Below are 21,899 nucleotides of genomic sequence, written 5' to 3' on the forward strand. Positions count from 1 at the left end.
GTAATCCGCTTTGCAACAGGGTGACTGCTGTCATATTTCATATTCCTCGCAAAGGACTGATGGACAGTCAGTCGCTTAGTTGAAGTAGTAAAAGTGGTCTTCCGACTTTCCCTCTGGGATGACGATCAACTCCCAGCAGCAACAACAGCAGCAGCGGCAGCAGTAGGTGTACCACTCAAGGATCCTCTGGAGGAATCCCGGTTAGGAGAGGACTCATCAGTCATGCCAGTGACATGGACTGCAGGACTACTTACATTCCTCACTGAGGAGGAAATTGACTTTGAGGGAGTTGGTGGTGTGGTTTGCAGGAGCTTGGGTACAACAGGAAGAATGGATTTAGGTGTCACTGGACTGCTTACGCTCTTACCCAAAGTTTCTGAATTTGACAATGTCTTCTGATGAATGCGCTGCAGGTGATGTATAAGGGAGAATGTTCCTAGGTAGTTAACGTCCTTACCCTTATTATGGATTGACAAAGGCAAGACACTGCTTGACACCTGTTGTCCGGATTTGTGGAGAAAAAAATTCCACACCAAGGATCTCACAGACAACAACTGTCTCCACTGGTGCCTTATTCAAACAAACCACATCACCATCAGAATCCTCATTGTCAACTTCCTCTTCAGCGCCCTCTACACCAATATCCTCCTCATCCTGGTGTACGTCTACAGTGACATCTTCAGTCTCAATATCAGCAACTGGACTGGCGGTGCTCTTCCCAGCACTTGCAGGGGGCGTGCAAATGGTGGTAGGAGCCTCCTCTTTCCATACAGTCTTGGGAAGGTCAGTCCTAGACATCGCAACCGTGGACAGACTTGGACTCTGCTTGTGATATCTCTGAACGCACAGTTGTTTTTTCCTGTGCTTTAAAAAGCTTAATTTATTTAAATTTTTTGAGAGGGAGGAGGGCTTCCATCCTCATGAGAAGCTCAGCCACCAGTCATGAACATAAGACAAGGCCTTAGCCTTTCCTTGCCACTTCGTGTCGTGAATGGTATATTGGCAATTTTACATTTCTCGTTAGATAATTTCTTTTTTATCTGATTATTAATTTTTGCTTCTTGGATTTTACATGCCATCTATAACATTGGGCATCGGCCTTAGCAGACGATGTTGATGGAATTGCATCGTCAATATCATGACTGGTGGCAGCAGCAGCTTCAGAACTAGTACTAGGAACTGGAAGTGGCTCCTGATCTTCCACTATTTTTTCCTCCAAATTGTTGTTCTTCATTTCACAGGACAGCACACCTTTATTATTACAGCACATAGAACAGTGCCCCTTTATTTTCACAGCACCCCTGTATACAGGGCCAGTGTAATGTTATTTGAACAGCAGCACCTCTATTTTTACAGCATACAGGAGCAGTGTGCTTTTAATTTTTAACAACTGCACTCTTGAATTTTTATAGCATACAGTGCCAGTGGAATGTTATTTGAACAGCTGCACCCCTATAGTTTACAACATGCAGGAGCAGTGTGCTTTTAATTTTTAACGACTGCACCCCTGAATTTTTACAACATACAGGGCCAGCAGCACCCCTATATTTTACAGCATATAGGAGGACAGTTCCCCTGCACCCTGTACAACACAGTGACAGCAACACCCATGTACAGCTGCAGCACCTGGCCGTAAAAGCACATGAAACACCAGTGACAGCCAGGACAGCACCCCTAACACAGCGCAGGTACACCACAGTGACTGCAGCAGCACCCCTACAGAGCACACACTAACCCGACCAGACGCCACCACCCACAGAGACAGAGGTCTGTCTCCCTCACTCTCCAAGTCTAGAGTGAAAATGGCCGCAACGTGCAGCTGTTTATATGGAATCCAAAACTTGCGAGATTCTGACTGTAGAATGATGATGTTTTGCCTCGTACTGGTTTCCGAGTCTGGCGGGAAGTACCGAGCCGGACTCGGATCCGGGCTTAGAACATGAAGTTCGGGGGGAGGTTTCGGTTCTCTGGGAACCGAACCCGCTCATCTCTAGGTTTTACAGAGAGGAAGAAGCATCAAAAAACTGTGTTTGCGGTTTGCTGTAATGAAGTAATAAGGCAGAACTCAGGGAAGCTTTAATCATTATTCTTTTTGTTTTGAGCCTTATCACAAACTACAGTGATGCTCCAAACCAAGGGCTGGCTGGCAACTTTCAGGCTCAGAGGCACAAATAAGTGGCCCTGGCTTTTCTCAAAAAAAAAAAGCTGTGACGGAAAATTTTATCTGACACAGTCTATGACGAAACTACTCAGCGCATCAAAACATTAGGATTTCTGTGGCAGTGAAACTTATGCTGGGTAAACACTAGGCAACGTGTGTACCCAGCCGATCTGATGGACGACTAGACCCGGATTGCGACAAGTGCATACACACTTGACGATGCTGGGTCCGACAGGGGGTCCCATGCAACATGCTACATTCTGCAGCATGTCACCACCGGCAACATCCCCCATAAGCCATGCTACAGGGCAAACCAGGGATGTCTCCAGTGACCCGCGGGAGCGCGCATATCATGGGTACACATTAGACAATTGACCCGATATGTTGCTCTGCTCCGTAGGATCTAGTCTGTACCCAGCTTAACACTGCAGGTCAGCAGCACCACACAACTAAGAGACCCATTGTGTGCACAATCAAAGAAACTACTGCTGGATTTGGTCATTTACCTATACGTGTTTTTTATTTGGTACAGATGTACATTGCTTGGTGGAAGAGCCTAACAAACTATTTTGTGCACTATGTAGCACCACCTTTATTCTATGTTGCTGATGAAGTCCTTGACAAAACACGTTTGGGCGCTGCCGAGTGACACTCCAACTGTGCTTTGAATTCCATATTGAAAAATGGCTTTCAGCATGTTTGCAGTACACCGAAGCTCGGTGCGAAGGTCCTGACACTTGGTTTGTGATCTTCACCGACCCCACGCCTAGAAGCTGATCTTTATGTGGTCATACTGCATGTACTTTTTACATTTTTATCTGGTACGAGCATTACCTTAAGGGTTGCTGTGTAAAATGGTGACTTGTTTAAATCATCAAAAATGTTTAATATACTATGGAGCGCCCCATTATGCTTTTTTATTGATCGATTAAATATAATTTATGTATATATATATATATATATATTGTGTACAAAAGGTGCAAATAGCGCTACAACCTGAATATTCTATAACCAGATATCCCTGAGATTGGAGATCATAAATTACACATGAAATAGTGCAAAGTATAGCAAATTAATTACTTAGATAACACTCCCAAAATAAATGGTGTCGCAACCAGATTTCAAAATGTCCAATTCCCAGGGGAACTTAATTCTCAAATTTGTTTCTAGTGGTAAATCGGTTGCGCCTTCAGTGTTCGTGAATAATACGTTGCAAATCCTTAAGTGATAGTTAAAATATGCGTACCAGACATACGTGGAACATTCGCCTTATTTAGGGTGTCTTTGCATCTGGATGTTCCTTACTCGTACTGACTCTCCGTTCCCATCCGTCCAGGCATTGGTGTGGAGTTTGTACGTATATGCAAGACAGTGTGTCAATATACTGCTCTTAAAAAGTGACTTGGTGCTATTTTTGTGCAAAGTTTGCAATAAAGTGAGTATGTGCAGAAGAAGTGCTGTAAGTGCTTGTTAAAAATATATATAATATGAATAAAAATGAATATGTTACTGGCAGTGTGCTAATTCCCTTTTTTCCTTAGGTAATGTGCTTAAATACCATTTATTAAGGGTGCAACACCATATAGCTCAGTAATTCAGAGGAGATCTAGAGAGGAGGTATATTTATATGAGGCACTTACATCTAAAGTTGCAATGAATTAAAAAGATGCTGCCGTCATTCCGTCATCAGACTTATATACCTTTAAAAAAGTCCCATGCGGGAAGGAAAAGCCTCTGATAGTGTAGTATTATTTAAAAAAAATTTTAATAATACATAAAGCGACAAAAAACATATAGATGGACTCGTACAATTTAGAAATGCATATAAGCTTATCTGTTATTTCCTCAGATAGGAGCGGAGTGCCGGTAGGTGCCCAACGCGTTTCGTCCCTTAGTTCATCTCTGGGACTTCCTCAGGGGTCAATGGTGGTCTGCTCTGCATCCCCACACCTTTTATTGACTAGTAAGTAGGTCACATTATCAAAACTGGATCAAGACTGAATCACGCTCGTCAGCCGCGCGTGTAGCGCTTCTGCGCATGTGCGGGATTTCAAATCTCGCGAGACTATTGCCGCCGTGTTTCAGGACTACAAGTGAGAACTACAGATTTCCATTGCGCATGCGCGTCCGCGGCTGGCGCGCATGCGCACACGAGATTCCGCCGTGATATTACAATACTCTGTCTCTAAGTTCTGAGAGACAGAGATAGAATCGCCAGTGTGCAGCTGCGCATACCTGCGTGCTGGAATCCTACTAGTGGTTGTTAGATAATAGCACATGTCAATTTTGTAGAGGTGTTAGGTATTGCAGGTCACATCACCATAAAGTGTATTTAAGAGGGATATGGCATGTTACATTTATTCATGCAAATTTGGAGGAGTAAAGTTTACAACATAAATCACTAATGTTTATCTGAACACAATGAGTGTTTGCGTAATCATGGGATTTGTTAAATAACATAATTACAAGTGTCAAGTGGTTTTCCTGATTGTCATCACGAGAAAGCACCAGAGCTCCAACGTTGGAATCCATACATGACAGCTACATGCAATGGGTATTGGAGCATCGTGTGCATTAGTCACAGACAAAAGGAATTTTCGCAATGATGGCAATAATGAAGAAGGCACATATATAGATATAAATATATAGAGATATATATAAAAAAAAATATATATAAAAGTATATAAAAACATATAAATATAAATATAGCGAAAGGCATGAAATACATATAATACAGGAAGGCTTATTAAAACAGATACTTATAATTGTACTTTTCTAAAATGTTTAAAAGGTACAAAAAATGTGTATATAAAAAAAATATATATATATGTATAAAAATATAAAGATATAAAAATATATATATAAAATATGGACCTCTGCGTGGTTAGCACATGAGGGAGAAGGAGATTTTACAGTTCAAAATGGGGAGTGATTTACAGGAAAGGGGTAAGTTCGTAGTGTTCATTGAGGCCATCTGGCATCATTGTCCCAAGTGTCTGGATCCAGAACATTTCTCTCTGTGCCAGTCTCTTATCTCTATCTCCGCCCCTTTGTCCTACTTTAATGTGTTCAATGGCTTTGAATGTGATTTGATCCGGATTGGAGTTGTGAGTTTTGTTAAAATGTTTTGGAACTGAATGATTGTCCATTCTATTTTTAATTGCTCTTATGTGCTCCTGAATTCTCAGGCGAAGTGTTCTCTTAGTTTTGCCTATGTACTTTAGGCCACATGTGCATTCCAGACAGTACACTACATAATTCGTGGAGCAGTTTATCAGATCCTTGATGTTGTATGTTTTGGACAAATTAGAAGTGCTGAATTTATTTCCATCCTTGTGTGCATATTTGCAGATGCAACAATGGTTGCATTTAAAAAATCCGGTCGATTTAAGCCATGGGCCAGTAGGTTCCGTCACTGCTGGTTTTAGTAGGCTTGGTGCTAGAATGTCTTTCAGATTTCTAGCTTTCCTATAAATGGTTCTCGGTCTTTCCGGTAGTATGGGATTAAGAACTTTATCCATTTGGAGGATGTGCCAGTGTCTTTTTAGTGCTCCCTCGATCTTTTTCTCTCCAGCATTAAATGTGGTGATGAAGTTCAGTTGATGAGCGCCTTCCTCTTTGGGTTTGTATCTTAGTAAATCTTCTCTCTGTGTGGTATTTGTTTTTTCTTTCGCTTTATTGATTGTTTTCAGAGGATAACCTCTGTCCAGAAACCTGTGTGAGTAGGTGTCGAGTTGGGTTTGAAAATTTTCATCCCTTGTGCAGTTTCTCTTCAGTCTGCAGAATTGTGAGAAGGGAATATTGGTTTTCCACTTCTCTAGATGACCACTATTAAAGTGCAGGTAACTATTTTTGTCCACTGCTTTGATGTAGTTCTTGGTTATTATTTGCGTGCCTTCCAATGTGAGTATTAGGTCCAAATATTCTATTTCCACCTTATGTGCTTTGTATGTGAAGGTTAGGTTGTAGTTATTTGCAGAAATCGTTTTGAAAAAATCAGAGAAGGATTCTACGCTCCCTTTCCAGATCAGCAGAATGTCATCTATGTACCTGCGGTATATAATGATGTTTGAATGGTACTCATTGCACTTGTATATCTGGTCTTTCTCCCAGCACCCCATGTGTAGGTTGGCGAAACTGGGAGCAAAAACCGTACCCATTGCGGTCCCGCAGGTCTGTAGGTAAAATCCGTTAAGAAACTTAAAATATTTGTGAGTGAGGATGAACTTTATTAAAAGACAAATAAAATCCTTATGGCCTTCTTCCAGTTTTGTATCGTGCTGCAGGAATTCCCTGCACGATTCAATCCCTTTAGTGTGTTCTATTGATGTGTAGAGAGATTGAACATCTATGGTTACCCATAGGAAATCATCTTCCCATCTTACATCCTTCAGGTCATTCAGTATCGCTGTGGTATCCTTTACATACGACTCCAAGTTTATAACATATTTGTGTAGGAATATTTCTACATACTCTGAAATGTTGGCTGTGACTGAGTCGATTCCAGCAACTATGGGACGGCCTGGAGGTTTGGTGAGACATTTGTGTATCTTGGGGAGAAAATAGAATATCGGAATGATAGGATTATTTGTGATCATGTATTGGTATTCATCTTTGTTTATGGATCCTGCTCTCAGGCCTTCTATCAAGATAGTTCTCAGATCTGACACAAAGGATTCCGTGGGATCCTTATCCAGTTTCTTATAGGAATTCTCATCTCCCAGAAGTCGGTATGCCTCTTCCTCATAGTCCTTTCTATTCATTATCACCAGGCCGCCCCCCTTGTCTGCGGGTTTTAGGACGATATTGGGATCATTCTTTATTGTCTTAAGTGCGTTTTTCTCAAAATTAGTGAGGTTCTCCTTGACCTTCAGTTGGTTTCCATCCTCACACAGGTCTTTTTTGACAAGTTCGTAGAACAGGTCTATCTGGCTGCTTTTTGATTCCAAGGGATAAAATTTTGAGCTTGTTTTCAGACCCGATTTGTTAATGGTTTCCTCGTAATTCTTTATCATGCCTGTTTCCTTTTTGAGAAAGTGTCTCTTTAGGGTCAATTTCCGAACAAATTTGTTCAGGTCCAGGAATAACTGGAACTTGTTTGGTTTGGCGGTAGGTGCAAAAGAGAATCCTTTTCCTAAGAGTGTCATTTCTGGGTCTGTTAGTTTTTTATCCGAGATGTTAAAGATGCCTTTTTCTTTTTCTTTTTCTCCTGTGTCTATAGTTGTTGCCGATTTCTTTTCCTTACGTTGAGAGCATCCTGCTCTTCTTCCTCTTCTTCTTCCCTTGCGGACCTTTTTAGGGGGGAAGCTGTGTGAATACTCTCTTTGATGGAGTTCCTCTTGTACCGGTCCCTCCATGCAGGCGTGGCTGGTGATAAAAAATCACTCTCGCTTTCAGAGTTCAATCTGTTCAGTGCTGTGTAACGATTCCTTGTTGTTGTTGGTCCATTCCTAGGTGTGTTCGTTCCTCTTGTTGGTATTCTTCGTGGCTTAAATGGGACGGTTGACCATCCCTCTTCCCGTCTGTTATTACGGTAATTTTGTTCATACGTTCTATTCCTAGTTCCATTGGTGTTCTTACTCCTGTTCCATTGCTTGATCCTGTCGTTACAGTAGTCCTGTTTGTCCCTCTGGAATTTTTTCTCCTTCCTTTGGATCACTTCTTTTTCCACTCTTTCTATCTTTTTGATCAGAACCGTTTCATTAATCCTATAGTTTTCGTCATTTTTCAAAGGTTCCATGGCTCTTTCCTTCATATCTAATTCCAGTTCTATGTTTACAAGTTCTTTCTTCTTTTCTGTAATGATGAGCTGTATCAACTTTATTGAGCAGTCATGAAGGATCTTATCCCAATTTGAAGAGAATTCAACATTGTTGAGACCGAAGGTGGGTGTTTTGGTCAATCTTAGACCCCTTGGTATCCTGTCGACCTTCACGTATTGCTCTAGGCCGGCAATATCCCACCACACCTTTGTTTCCTTTATAAGTAATTTTTCCAGATCCCAAAAGTTCTTATCTAGATCGTTTGTGCTGTGTACGGCATTATCGACTGGTTCTTCATTGAATATTCGCTGACACATCAAATTTCTAGTGTTTCCTAGGGTAGTTCTCATGGAACTCATATTTGTGTGAGTGTGGGAGCTGCTATTAGCCAATGGGATTCGAGGTAAATTGTGTACAAAAGGTGCAAATAGCGCTACAACCTGAATATTCTATAACCAGATATCCCTGAGATGGGAGATCATAAATTACACATGAAATAGTGCAAAGTATAGCAAATTAATTACGTAGAAAACACTCCCAAAATAAATGGTGTCGCAACCAGATTTCAAAATGTCCAATTCCCAGGGGAACTTAATTCTCAAATTTGTTTCTAGTGGTAAATCGGTTGCGCCTTCAGTGTTCGTGAATAATACGTTGCAAATCCTTAAGTGATAGTTAAAATATGCGTACCAGACGTACGTGGAACATTCGCCTTATTTAGGGTGTCTTTGCATCTGGATGCTCCTTACTCGTACTGACTCTCCGTTCCCATCCGTCCAGGCATTGGTGTGGAGTTTGTACGTATATGCAAGACAGTGTGTCAATATACTGCTCTTAAAAAGAGACTTGATGCTATTTTTGTGCAAAGTTTGCAATAAAGTGAGTATGTGCAGAAGAAGTGCTGTAAGTGCTTGTTAAAAATATATATAATATGAATAAAAATGAATATGTTACTGGCAGTGTGCTAATTCCCTTTTTTCCTTAGGTAATGTGCTTAAATACCATTTATTAAGGGTGCAACACCATATAGCTCAGTAATTCAGAGGAGATCTAGAGAGGAGGTATATTTATATGAGGCACTTACATCTAAAGTTGCAATGAATTAAAAAGATGCTGCCGTCATTCCGTCATCAGACTTATATACCTTTAAAAAAGTCCCATGCGGGAAGGAAAAGCCTCTGATAGTGTAGTATTATTTAAAAAAACATTTTAATAATACATAAAGCGACAAAAAACATATAGATGGACTCGTACAATTTAGAAATGCATATAAGCTTATCTGTTATTTCCTCAGATAGGAGCGGAGTGCCGGTAGGTGTCCAACGCGTTTCGTCCCTTAGTTCATCTCTGGGACTTCCTCAGGGGACAATGATGCCAGATGGCCTCAATGAACACTACGAACTTACCCCTTTCCTGTAAATCACTCCCCATTTTGAACTGTAAAATCTCCTTCTCCCTCATGCGCTAACCACGCAGAGGTCCATATTTTATTATATCTTTATATTTTTATACATATATATATTTTTTTTTTATATACACATTTTTTGTACCTTTTAAACATTTTAGAAAAGTACAATTATAAGTATCTGTTTTAATAAGCCTTCCTGTATTATATGTATTTCATGCCTTTCGCTATATTTATATTTATATGTTTTTATATACTTTTATATATATATTTTTTTATATATATCTCTATATATTTATATCTATATATGTGCCTTCTTCATTATTGCCATCATTGCGAAAATTCCTTTTGTCTGTGACTAATGCACACGATGCTCCAATACCCATTACATGTAGCTGTCATGTATGGATTCCAACGTTGGAGCTCTGGTGCTTTCTCGTGATGACAATCAGGAAAACCACTTGACACTTGTAATTATGTTATTTAACAAATCCCATGATTACGCAAACACTCATTGTGTTCAGATAAACATTAGTGATTTATGTTGTAAACTTTACTCCTCCAAATTTGCATGAATAAATGTAACATGCCATATCCCTCTTAAATACACTTTATGGTGATGTGACCTGCAATACCTAACACCTCTACAAAATTGACATGTGCTATTATCTAACAACCACTAGTAGGATTCCAGCACGCAGGTATGCGCAGCTGCACACTGGCGATTCTATCTCTGTCTCTCAGAACTTAGAGACAGAGTATTGTAATATCACGGCGGAATCTCGTGTGCGCATGCGCGCCAGCCGCGGACGCGCATGCGCAATGGAAATCTGTAGTTCTCACTTGTAGTCCTGAAACACGGCGGCAATAGTCTCGCGAGATTTGAAATCCCGCACATGCGCAGAAGCGCTACACGCGCGGCTGACGAGCGCAATTCAGTCTTGATCCAGTTTTGATAATGTGACCTACTTACTAGTCAATAAAAGGTGTGGGGATGCAGAGCAGACCACCATTGACCCCTGAGGAAGTCCCAGAGATGAACTAAGGGACGAAATGCGTTGGGCACCTACCGGCACTCCGCTCCTATCTGAGGAAATAACAGATAAGCTTATATGCATTTCTAAATTGTACGAGTCCATCTATATGTTTTTTGTCGCTTTATGTATTATTAAAATGTTTTTTTAAATAATACTACACTATCAGAGGCTTTTCCTTCCCGCATGGGACTTTTTTAAAGGTATATAAGTCTGATGACGGAATGACGGCAGCATCTTTTTAATTCATTGCAACTTTAGATGTAAGTGCCTCATATAAATATACCTCCTCTCTAGATCTCCTCTGAATTACTGAGCTATATGGTGTTGCACCCTTAATAAATGGTATTTAAGCACATTACCTAAGGAAAAAAGGGAATTAGCACACTGCCAGTAACATATTCATTTTTATTCATATTATATATATTTTTAACAAGCACTTACAGCACTTCTTCTGCACATACTCACTTTATTGCAAACTTTGCACAAAAATAGCACCAAGTCACTTTTTAAGAGCAGTATATTGACACACTGTCTTGCATATACGTACAAACTCCACACCAATGCCTGGACGGATGGGAACGGAGAGTCAGTACGAGTAAGGAACATCCAGATGCAAAGACACCCTAAATAAGGCGAATGTTCCACGTATGTCTGGTACGCATATTTTAACTATCACTTAAGGATTTGCAACGTATTATTCACGAACACTGAAGGCGCAACCGATTTACCACTAGAAACAAATTTGAGAATTAAGTTCCCCTGGGAATTGGACATTTTGAAATCTGGTTGCGACACCATTTATTTTGGGAGTGTTTTCTAAGTAATTAATTTGCTATACTTTGCACTATTTCATGTGTAATTTATGATCTCCCATCTCAGGGATATCTGGTTATAGAATATTCAGGTTGTAGCGCTATTTGCACCTTTTGTACACAATTTACCTCGAATCCCATTGGCTAATAGCAGCTCCCACACTCACACAAATATGAGTTCCATGAGAACTACCCTAGGAAACACTAGAAATTTGATGTGTCAGCGAATATTCAATGAAGAACCAGTCGATAATGCCGTACACAGCACAAACGATCTAGATAAGAACTTTTGGGATCTGGAAAAATTACTTATAAAGGAAACAAAGGTGTGGTGGGATATTGCCGGCCTAGAGCAATACGTGAAGGTCGACAGGATACCAAGGGGTCTAAGATTGACCAAAACACCCACCTTCGGTCTCAACAATGTAGAATTCTCTTCAAATTGGGATAAGATCCTTCATGACTGCTCAATAAAGTTGATACAGCTCATCATTACAGAAAAGAAGAAAGAACTTGTAAACATAGACCTGGAATTAGATATGAAGGAAAGAGCCATGGAACCTTTGAAAAACGACGAAAACTATAGGATTAATGAAACGGTTCTGATCAAAAAGATAGAAAGAGTGGAAAAAGAAGTGATCCAAAGGAAGGAGAAAAAATTCCAGAGGGACAAACAGGACTACTGTAACGACAGGATCAAGCAATGGAACAGGAGTAAGAACACCAATGGAACTAGGAATAGAACGTATGAACAAAATTACCGTAATAACAGACGGGAAGAGGGATGGTCAACCGTCCCATTTAAGCCACGAAGAATACCAACAAGAGGAACGAACACACCTAGGAATGGACCAACAACAACAAGGAATCGTTACACAGCACTGAACAGATTGAACTCTGAAAGCGAGAGTGATTTTTTATCACCAGCCACGCCTGCATGGAGGGACCGGTACAAGAGGAACTCCATCAAAGAGAGTATTCACACAGCTTCCCCCCTAAAAAGGTCCGCAAGGGAAGAAGAAGAGGAAGAAGAGCAGGATGCTCTCAACGTAAGGAAAAGAAATCGGCAACAACTATAGACACAGGAGAAAAAGAAAAAGAAAAAGGCATCTTTAACATCTCGGATAAAAAACTAACAGACCCAGAAATGACACTCTTAGGAAAAGGATTCTCTTTTGCACCTACCGCCAAACCAAACAAGTTCCAGTTATTCCTGGACCTGAACAAATTTGTTCGGAAATTGACCCTAAAGAGACACTTTCTCAAAAAGGAAACAGGCATGATAAAGAATTACGAGGAAACCATTAACAAATCGAGTCTGAAAACAAGCTAAAAATTTTATCCCTTGGAATCAAAAAGCAGCCAGATAGACCTGTTCTACGAACTTGTCAAAAAAGACCTGTGTGAGGATGGAAACCAACTGAAGGTCAAGGAGAACCTCACTAATTTTGAGAAAAACGCACTTAAGACAATAAAGAATGATCCCAATATCGTCCTAAAACCCGCAGACAAGGGGGGCGGCCTGGTGATAATGAATAGAAAGGACTATGAGGAAGAGGCATACCGACTTCTGGGAGATGAGAATTCCTATAAGAAACTGGATAAGGATCCCACGGAATCCTTTGTGTCAGATCTGAGAACTATCTTGATAGAAGGCCTGAGAGCAGGATCCATAAACAAAGATGAATACCAATACATGATCACAAATAATCCTATCATTCCGATATTCTATTTTCTCCCCAAGATACACAAATGTCTCACCAAACCTCCAGGCCGTCCCATAGTTGCTGGAATCGACTCAGTCACAGCCAACATTTCAGAGTATGTAGAAATATTCCTACACAAATATGTTATAAACTTGGAGTCGTATGTAAAGGATACCACAGCGATACTGAATGACCTGAAGGATGTAAGATGGGAAGATGATTTCCTATGGGTAACCATAGATGTTCAATCTCTCTACACATCAATAGAACACACTAAAGGGATTGAATCGTGCAGGGAATTCCTGCAGCACGATACAAATCTGGAAGAAGGCCATAAGGATTTTATTTGTCTTTTAATAAAGTTCATCCTCACTCACAATTATTTTAAGTTTCTTAACGGATTTTACCTACAGACCTGCGGGACCGCAATGGGTACGGTTTTTGCTCCCAGTTTCGCCAACCTACACATGGGGTGCTGGGAGAAAGACCAGATATACAAGTGCAATGAGTACCATTCAAACATCATTATATACCGCAGGTACATAGATGACATTCTGCTGATCTGGAAAGGGAGCGAAGAATCCTTCTCTGATTTTTTCAAAATGATTTCTGCAAATAACTACAACCTAACCTTCACATACAAAGCACATAAGGTGGAAATAGAATATTTGGACCTAATACTCACATTGGAAGGCACGCAAATAATAACCAAGAACTACATCAAAGCAGTGGACAAAAATAGTTACCTGCACTTTAATAGTGGTCATCTAGAGAAGTGGAAAACCAATATTCCCTTCTCACAATTCTGCAGACTGAAGAGAAACTGCACAAGGGATGAAGATTTTCAAACCCAACTCGACACCTACTCACACAGGTTTCTGGACAGAGGTTATCCTCTGAAAACAATCAATAAAGCGAAAGAAAAAACAAATACCACACAGAGAGAAGATTTACTAAGATACAAACCCAAAGAGGAAGGCGCTCATCAACTGAACTTCATCACCACATTTAATGCTGGAGAGAAAAAGATCGAGGGAGCACTAAAAAGACACTGGCACATCCTCCAAATGGATAAAGTTCTTAATCCCATACTACCGGAAAGACCGAGAACCATTTATAGGAAAGCTAGAAATCTGAAAGACATTCTAGCACCAAGCCTACTAAAACCAGCAGTGACGGAACCTACTGGCCCATGGCTTAAATCGACCGGATTTTTTAAATGCAACCATTGTTGCATCTGCAAATATGCACACAAGGATGGAAAGAAATTCAGCACTTCTAATTTGTCCAAAACATACAACATCAAGGATCTGATAAACTGCTCCACGAATTATGTAGTGTACTGTCTGGAATGCACATGTGGCCTAAAGTACATAGGCAAAACTAAGAGAACACTTCGCCTGAGAATTCAGGAGCACATAAGAGCAATTAAAAATAGAATGGACAATCATTCAGTTCCAAAACATTTTAACAAAACTCACAACTCCAATCCGGATCAAATCACATTCAAAGCCATTGAACACATTAAAGTAGGACAAAGGGGCGGAGATAGAGATAAGAGACTGGCACAGAGAGAAATGTTCTGGATCCAGACCCTTGGGACAATGATGCCAGATGGCCTCAATGAACACTACGAACTTACCCCTTTCCTGTAAATCACTCCCCATTTTGAACTGTAAAATCTCCTTCTCCCTCATGCGCTAACCACGCAGAGGTCCATATTTTATATATATATTTTTATATCTTTATATTTTTATACATATATATATATATTTTTTATATACACATTTTTTGTACCTTTTAAACATTTTAGAAAAGTACAATTATAAGTATCTGTTTTAATAAGCCTTCCTGTATTATATGTATTTCATGCCTTTCGCTATATTTATATTTATATGTTTTTATATACTTTTATATATATATTTTTTTATATATATCTCTATATATTTATATCTATATATGTGCCTTCTTCATTATTGCCATCATTGCGAAAATTCCTTTTGTCTGTGACTAATGCACACGATGCTCCAATACCCATTACATGTAGCTGTCATGTATGGATTCCAACGTTGGAGCTCTGGTGCTTTCTCGTGATGACTAGAGATGAGCGGGTTCGGTTTCTCTGAAACCGAACCCGCACGAACTTCATGTTTTTTTCACGGGTCCGAGCAGACTCGGATCCTCCCGCCTTGCTCGGTTAACCCGAGCGCGCCCGAACGTCATCATGACGCTGTCGGATTCTCGCGAGACTCGGATTCTATATAAGGAGCCGCGCGTCGCCGCCATTTTCACACGTGCATTGAGATTGATAGGGAGAGGACGTGGCTGGCGTCCTCTCCATTAGAAATTAGATTAGAAGAGAGAGAGAGATTGTGCAGAGTCAGACAGAGTTTACCACAGTGACCAGTGCAGTTGTTGTTAGTTAACTTTTATTTATTTTAATATATATCCGTTCTCTGCTATATCCGTTCTCTGCCTGAAAAAAAACGATACACAGCAGCAGCCAGTCACACAGTGTGACTCAGTCTGTGTGCACTCAGCTCAGCCCAGTGTGCTGCACATCAATGTATAAAAGGCAAAGCTTATAATAATTGTGGGGGAGACTGGGGAGCACTGCAGGTTGTTATAGCAGGAGCCCCCAGGAGTACATAATATTATATTAATTTAAAATTAAACAGTGCACACTTTTGCTGCAGGAGTGCCACTGCCAGTGTGACTAGTGGTGACCAGTGCCTGACCACCAGTATAGTAGTATATTCATTGTTGTATGTATTGTATACTATCTCTTTATCAACCAGTCTATATTAGCAGCAGACACAGTACAGTGCGGTAGTTCACGGCTGTGGCTACCTCTGTGTCGGCAGTCGGAACTCGGCAGGCAGTCCGTCCATCCATAATTGTATTACAATATATACCACCTAACCGTGGTATTTTTTTTTCTTTCTTTATACCGTCATAGTGTCATACTAGTTGTTACGAGTATACTACTATCTCTTTATCAACCAGTGTACAGTGCGGTAGTTCACGGCTGTGGCTACCTCTGTGTCGGCAGTCGGCAGGCAGTCCGTCCATCCATAATTGTATTATTATTATAATATATACCACCTAACCGTGGTTTTTTTTCCATTCTTTATACCGTCGTCATAGTGTCATACTAGTTGTTACGAGTATACTACTATCTCTTTATCAACCAGTGTACAGTGCGGTAGTTCACGGCTGTGGCTACCTCTGTGTCGGCAGTCGGCAGGCAGTCCGTCCATCCATAATTGTATTATTATTATAATATATACCACCTAACCGTGGTTTTTTTTCCATTCTTTATACCGTCGTCATAGTGTCATACTAGTTGTTACGAGTATACTACTATCTCTTTATCAACCAGTGTACAGTGCGGTAGTTCACGGCTGTGGCTACCTCTGTGTCGGCAGTCGGCAGGCAGTCCGTCCATCCATAATTGTATTATTATTATAATATATACCACCTAACCGTGGTTTTTTTTCCATTCTTTATACCGTCGTCATAGTGTCATACTAGTTGTTACGAGTATACTACTATCTCTTTATCAACCAGTGTACAGTGCGGTAGTTCACGGCTGTGGCTACCTCTGTGTCGGCAGTCGGCAGGCAGCCCGTCCATCCATAATTGTATTATTATTATAATTTATACCACCTAACCGTGGTTTTTTTTCCATTCTTTATACCGTCGTCATAGTGTCATACTAGTTGTTACGAGTATACTACTATCTCTTTATCAACCAGTGTACAGTGCGGTAGTTCACGGCTGTGGCTACCTCTGTGTCGGCAGTCGGCAGGCAGTCCGTCCATCCATAATTGTATTATTATTATAATATATACCACCTAACCGTGGTTTTTTTTCCATTCTTTATACCGTCGTCATAGTGTCATACTAGTTGTTACGAGTATACTACTATCTCTTTATCAACCAGTGTACAGTGCGGTAGTTCACGGCTGTGGCTACCTCTGTGTCGGCAGTCGGCAGGCAGTCCGTCCATCCATAATTGTATTATTATTATAATATATACCACCTAACCGTGGTTTTTTTTTCATTCTTTATACCGTCGTCATAGTGTCATACTAGTTGTTACGAGTATACTACTATCTCTTTATCAACCAGTGTACAGTGCGGTAGTTCACGGCTGTGGCTACCTCTGTGTCGGCAGTCGGCAGGCAGTCCGTCCATCCATAATTGTATTATTATTATAATATATACCACCTAACCGTGGTTTTTTTTCCATTCTTTATACCGTCGTCATAGTGTCATACTAGTTGTTACGAGTATACTACTATCTCTTTATCAACCAGTGTACAGTGCGGTAGTTCACGGCTGTGGCTACCTCTGTGTCGGCAGTCGGCAGGCAGTCCGTCCATCCATAATTGTATTATTATTATAATATATACCACCTAACCGTGGTTTTTTTTCCATTCTTTATACCGTCGTCATAGTGTCATACTAGTTGTTACGAGTATACTACTATCTCTTTATCAACCAGTGTACAGTGCGGTAGTTCACGGCTGTGGCTACCTCTGTGTCGGCAGTCGGCAGGCAGTCCGTCCATCCATAATTGTATTATTATTATAATATATACCACCTAACCGTGGTTTTTTTTCCATTCTTTATACCGTCGTCATAGTGTCATACTAGTTGTTACGAGTATACTACTATCTCTTTATCAACCAGTGTACAGTGCGGTAGTTCACGGCTGTGGCTACCTCTGTGTCGGCAGTCGGCAGGCAGTCCGTCCATCCATAATTGTATTATTATTATAATATATACCACCTAACCGTGGTTTTTTTATACCACCTAACCGTGGCAGTCCGTCCATAATTGTATACTAGTAAACTATCCAATCCATCCATCTCCATTGTTTACCTGAGGTGCCTTTTAGTTCTGCCTATAAAATATGGAGAACAAAAAAGTTGAGGTTCCAAAATTAGGGAAAGATCAAGATCCACTTCCACCTCGTGCTGAAGCTGCTGCCACTAGTCATGGCCGAGACGATGAAATGCCAGCAACGTCGTCTGCCAAGGCCGATGCCCAATGTCATAGTACAGAGCATGTCAAATCCAAAACACCAAATATCAGAAAAAAAAGGACTCCAAAACCTAAAATAAAATTGTCGGAGGAGAAGCGTAAACTTGCCAATATGCCATTTACCACACGGAGTGGCAAGGAACGGCTGAGGCCCTGGCCTATGTTCATGGCTAGTGGTTCAGCTTCACATGAGGATGGAAGCACTCAGCCTCTCGCTAGAAAACTGAAAAGACTCAAGCTGGCAAAAGCACCGCAAAGAACTGTGCGTTCTTTGAAATCCCAAATCCACAAGGAGAGTCCAATTGTGTCGTTTGCGATGCCTGACCTTCCCAACACTGGACGTGAAGAGCATGCGCCTTCCACTATTTGCATGCCCCCTGCAAGTGCTGGAAGGAGCACCCGCAGTCCAGTTCCTGATAGTCAGATTGAAGATGTCAGTGTTGAAGTACACCAGGATGAGGAGGATATGGGTGTTGCTGGCGCTGGGGAGGAAATTGACCAGGAGGATTCTGATGGTGAGGTGGTTTGTTTAAGTCAGGCACCCGGGGAGACACCTGTTGTCCGTGGGAGGAATATGGCCGTTGACATGCCAGGTGAAAATACCAAAAAAATCAGCTCTTCGGTGTGGAGGTATTTCACCAGAAATGCGGACAACAGGTGTCAAGCCGTGTGTTCCCTTTGTCAAGCTGTAATAAGTAGGGGTAAGGACGTTAACCACCTCGGAACATCCTCCCTTATACGTCACCTGCAGCGCATTCATAATAAGTCAGTGACAAGTTCAAAAACTTTGGGTGACAGCGGAAGCAGTCCACTGACCAGTAAATCCCTTCCTCTTGTAACCAAGCTCACGCAAACCACCCCACCAACTCCCTCAGTGTCAATTTCCTCCTTCCCCAGGAATGCCAATAGTCCTGCAGGCCATGTCACTGGCAAGTCTGACGAGTCCTTTCCTGCCTGGGATTCCTCCGATGCATCCTTGCGTGTAACGCCTACTGCTGCTGGCGCTGCTGTTGTTGCCGCTGGGAGTCGATGGTCATCCCAGAGGGGAAGTCGTAAGCCCACTTGTACTACTTCCAGTAAGCAATTGACTGTTCAACAGTCCTTTGCGAGGAAGATGAAATATCACAGCAGTCATCCTACTGCAAAGCGGATAACTGAGTCCTTGACAACTATGTTGGTGTTAGACGTGCGTCCGGTATCCGCCGTTAGTTCACAGGGAACTAGACAATTTATTGAGGCAGTGTGCCCCCGTTACCAAATACCATCTAGGTTCCACTTCTCTAGGCAGGCGATACCGAGAATGTACACGGACGTCAGAAAAAGACTCACCAGTGTCCTAAAAAATGCAGTTGTACCCAATGTCCACTTAACCACGGACATGTGGACAAGTGGAGCAGGGCAGGGTCAGGACTATATGACTGTGACAGCCCACTGGGTAGATGTATGGACTCCCGCCGCAAGAACCGCAGCGGCGGCACCAGTAGCAGCATCTCGCAAACGCCAACTCTTTCCTAGGCAGGCTACGCTTTGTATCACCGCTTTCCAGAATACGCACACAGCTGAAAACCTCTTACGGCAACTGAGGAAGATCATCGCGGAATGGCTTACCCCAATTGGACTCTCCTGTGGATTTGTGGCATCGGACAACGCCAGCAATATTGTGTGTGCATTAAATATGGGCAAATTCCAGCACGTCCCATGTTTTGCACATACCTTGAATTTGGTGGTGCAGAATTTTTTAAAAAACGACAGGGGCGTGCAAGAGATGCTGTCGGTGGCCAGAAAAATTGCGGGACACTTTCGGCGTACAGGCACCACGTACAGAAGACTGGAGCACCACCAAAAACTACTGAACCTGCCCTGCCATCATCTGAAGCAAGAAGTGGTAACGAGGTGGAATTCAACCCTCTATATGCTTCAGAGGTTGGAGGAGCAGCAAAAGGCCATTCAAGCCTATACAATTGAGCACGATATAGGAGATGGAATGCACCTGTCTCAAGTGCAGTGGAGAATGATTTCAACGTTGTGCAAGGTTCTGATGCCCTTTGAACTTGCCACACGTGAAGTCAGTTCAGACACTGCCAGCCTGAGTCAGGTCATTCCCCTCATCAGGCTTTTGCAGAAGAAGCTGGAGGCATTGAAGAAGGAGCTAACACGGAGCGATTCCGCTAGGCATGTGGGACTTGTGGATGCAGCCCTTAATTCGCTTAACAAGGATTCACGGGTGGTCAATCTGTTGAAATCAGAGCACTACATTTTGGCCACCGTGCTCGATCCTAGATTTAAAGCCTACCTTGGATCTCTCTTTCCGGCAGACACAGGTCTGCTGGGGTTGAAAGACCTGCTGGTGACAAAATTGTCAAGTCAAGCGGAACGCGACCTGTCAACATCTCCTCCTTCACATTCTCCCGCAACTGGGGGTGCGAGGAAAAGGCTCAGAATTCCGAGCCCACCCGCTGGCGGTGATGCAGGGCAGTCTGGAGCGACTGCTGATGCTGACATCTGGTCCGGACTGAAGGACCTGACAACGATTACGGACATGTCGTCTACTGTCACTGCATATGATTCTCTCAACATTGATAGAATGGTGGAGGATTATATGAGTGACCGCATCCAAGTAGGCACGTCACACAGTCCGTACTTATACTGGCAGGAAAAAGAGGCAATTTGGAGGCCCTTGCACAAACTGGCTTTATTCTACCTAAGTTGCCCCCCCACAAGTGTGTACTCCGAAAGAGTGTTTAGTGCCGCCGCTCACCTTGTCAGCAATCGGCGTACGAGGTTACATCCAGAAAATGTGGAGAAGATGATGTTCATTAAAATGAATTATAATCAATTCCTCCGCGGAGACATTGACCAGCAGCAATTGCCTCCACAAAGTACACAGGGAGCTGAGATGGTGGATTCCAGTGGGGACGAATTGATAATCTGTGAGGAGGGGGATGTACACGGTGATATATCGGAGGGTGAAGATGAGGTGGACATCTTGCCTCTGTAGAGCCAGTTTGTGCAAGGAGAGATTAATTGCTTCTTTTTTGGGGGGGGTCCAAACCAACCCGTCATATCAGTCACAGTCGTGTGGCAGACCCTGTCACTGAAATGATGGGTTGGTTAAAGTGTGCATGTCCTGTTTTGTTTATACAACATAAGGGTGGGTGGGAGGGCCCAAGGATAATTCCATCTTGCACCTCTTTTTTCTTTTCTTTTTCTTTGCATCATGTGCTGATTGGGGAGGGTTTTTTGGAAGGGACATCCTGCGTGACACTGCAGTGCCACTCCTAGATGGGCCCGGTGTTTGTGTCGGCCACTAGGGTCGCTAATCTTACTCACACAGCTACCTCATTGCGCCTCTTTTTTTCTTTGCGTCATGTGCTGTTTGGGGAGGGTTTTTTGGAAGGGACATCCTGCGTGACACTGCAGTGCCACTCCTAGATGTGCCCGGTGTTTGTGTCGGCCACTAGGGTCGCTAATCTTACTCACACAGTCAGCTACCTCATTGCGCCTCTTTTTTTCTTTGCGTCATGTGCTGTTTGGGGAGGGTTTTTTGGAAGGGCCATCCTGCGTGACACTGCAGTGCCACTCCTAGATGGGCCCGGTGTTTGTGTCGGCCACTAGGGTCGCTAATCTTACTCACACAGCTACCTCATTGCGCCTCTTTTTTTCTTTGCGTCATGTGCTGTTTGGGGAGGGTTTTTTGGAAGGGCCATCCTGCGTGACACTGCAGTGCCACTCCTAGATGGGCCCGGTGTTTGTGTCGGCCACTAGGGTCGCTAATCTTACTCACACAGCTACCTCATTGCGCCTCTTTTTTTCTTTGCGTCATGTGCTGTTTGGGGAGGGTTTTTTGGAAGGGACATCCTGCGTGACACTGCAGTGCCACTCCTAGATGGGCCCGGTGTTTGTGTCGGCCACTAGGGTCGCTTATCTTACTCACACAGCGACCTCGGTGCAAATTTTAGGACTA

General features: G+C 42.3%; 1 protein-coding gene across 3 annotated transcripts in view; it reads right to left on the bottom strand.

Moving 5' to 3' along the window:
- LOC135068640 (transmembrane protein 132D-like) overlaps positions 1–21,899 on the bottom strand; it is a 1,425,735-nt gene that overhangs the window by 372,683 nt on the left and 1,031,153 nt on the right. The window lies entirely within an intron of this gene.

This window comes from Pseudophryne corroboree, chromosome 1 (genome assembly GCF_028390025.1).
Source record: "Pseudophryne corroboree isolate aPseCor3 chromosome 1, aPseCor3.hap2, whole genome shotgun sequence".
In the NCBI taxonomy this organism is placed as follows: Eukaryota; Metazoa; Chordata; class Amphibia; order Anura; family Myobatrachidae; genus Pseudophryne; species Pseudophryne corroboree.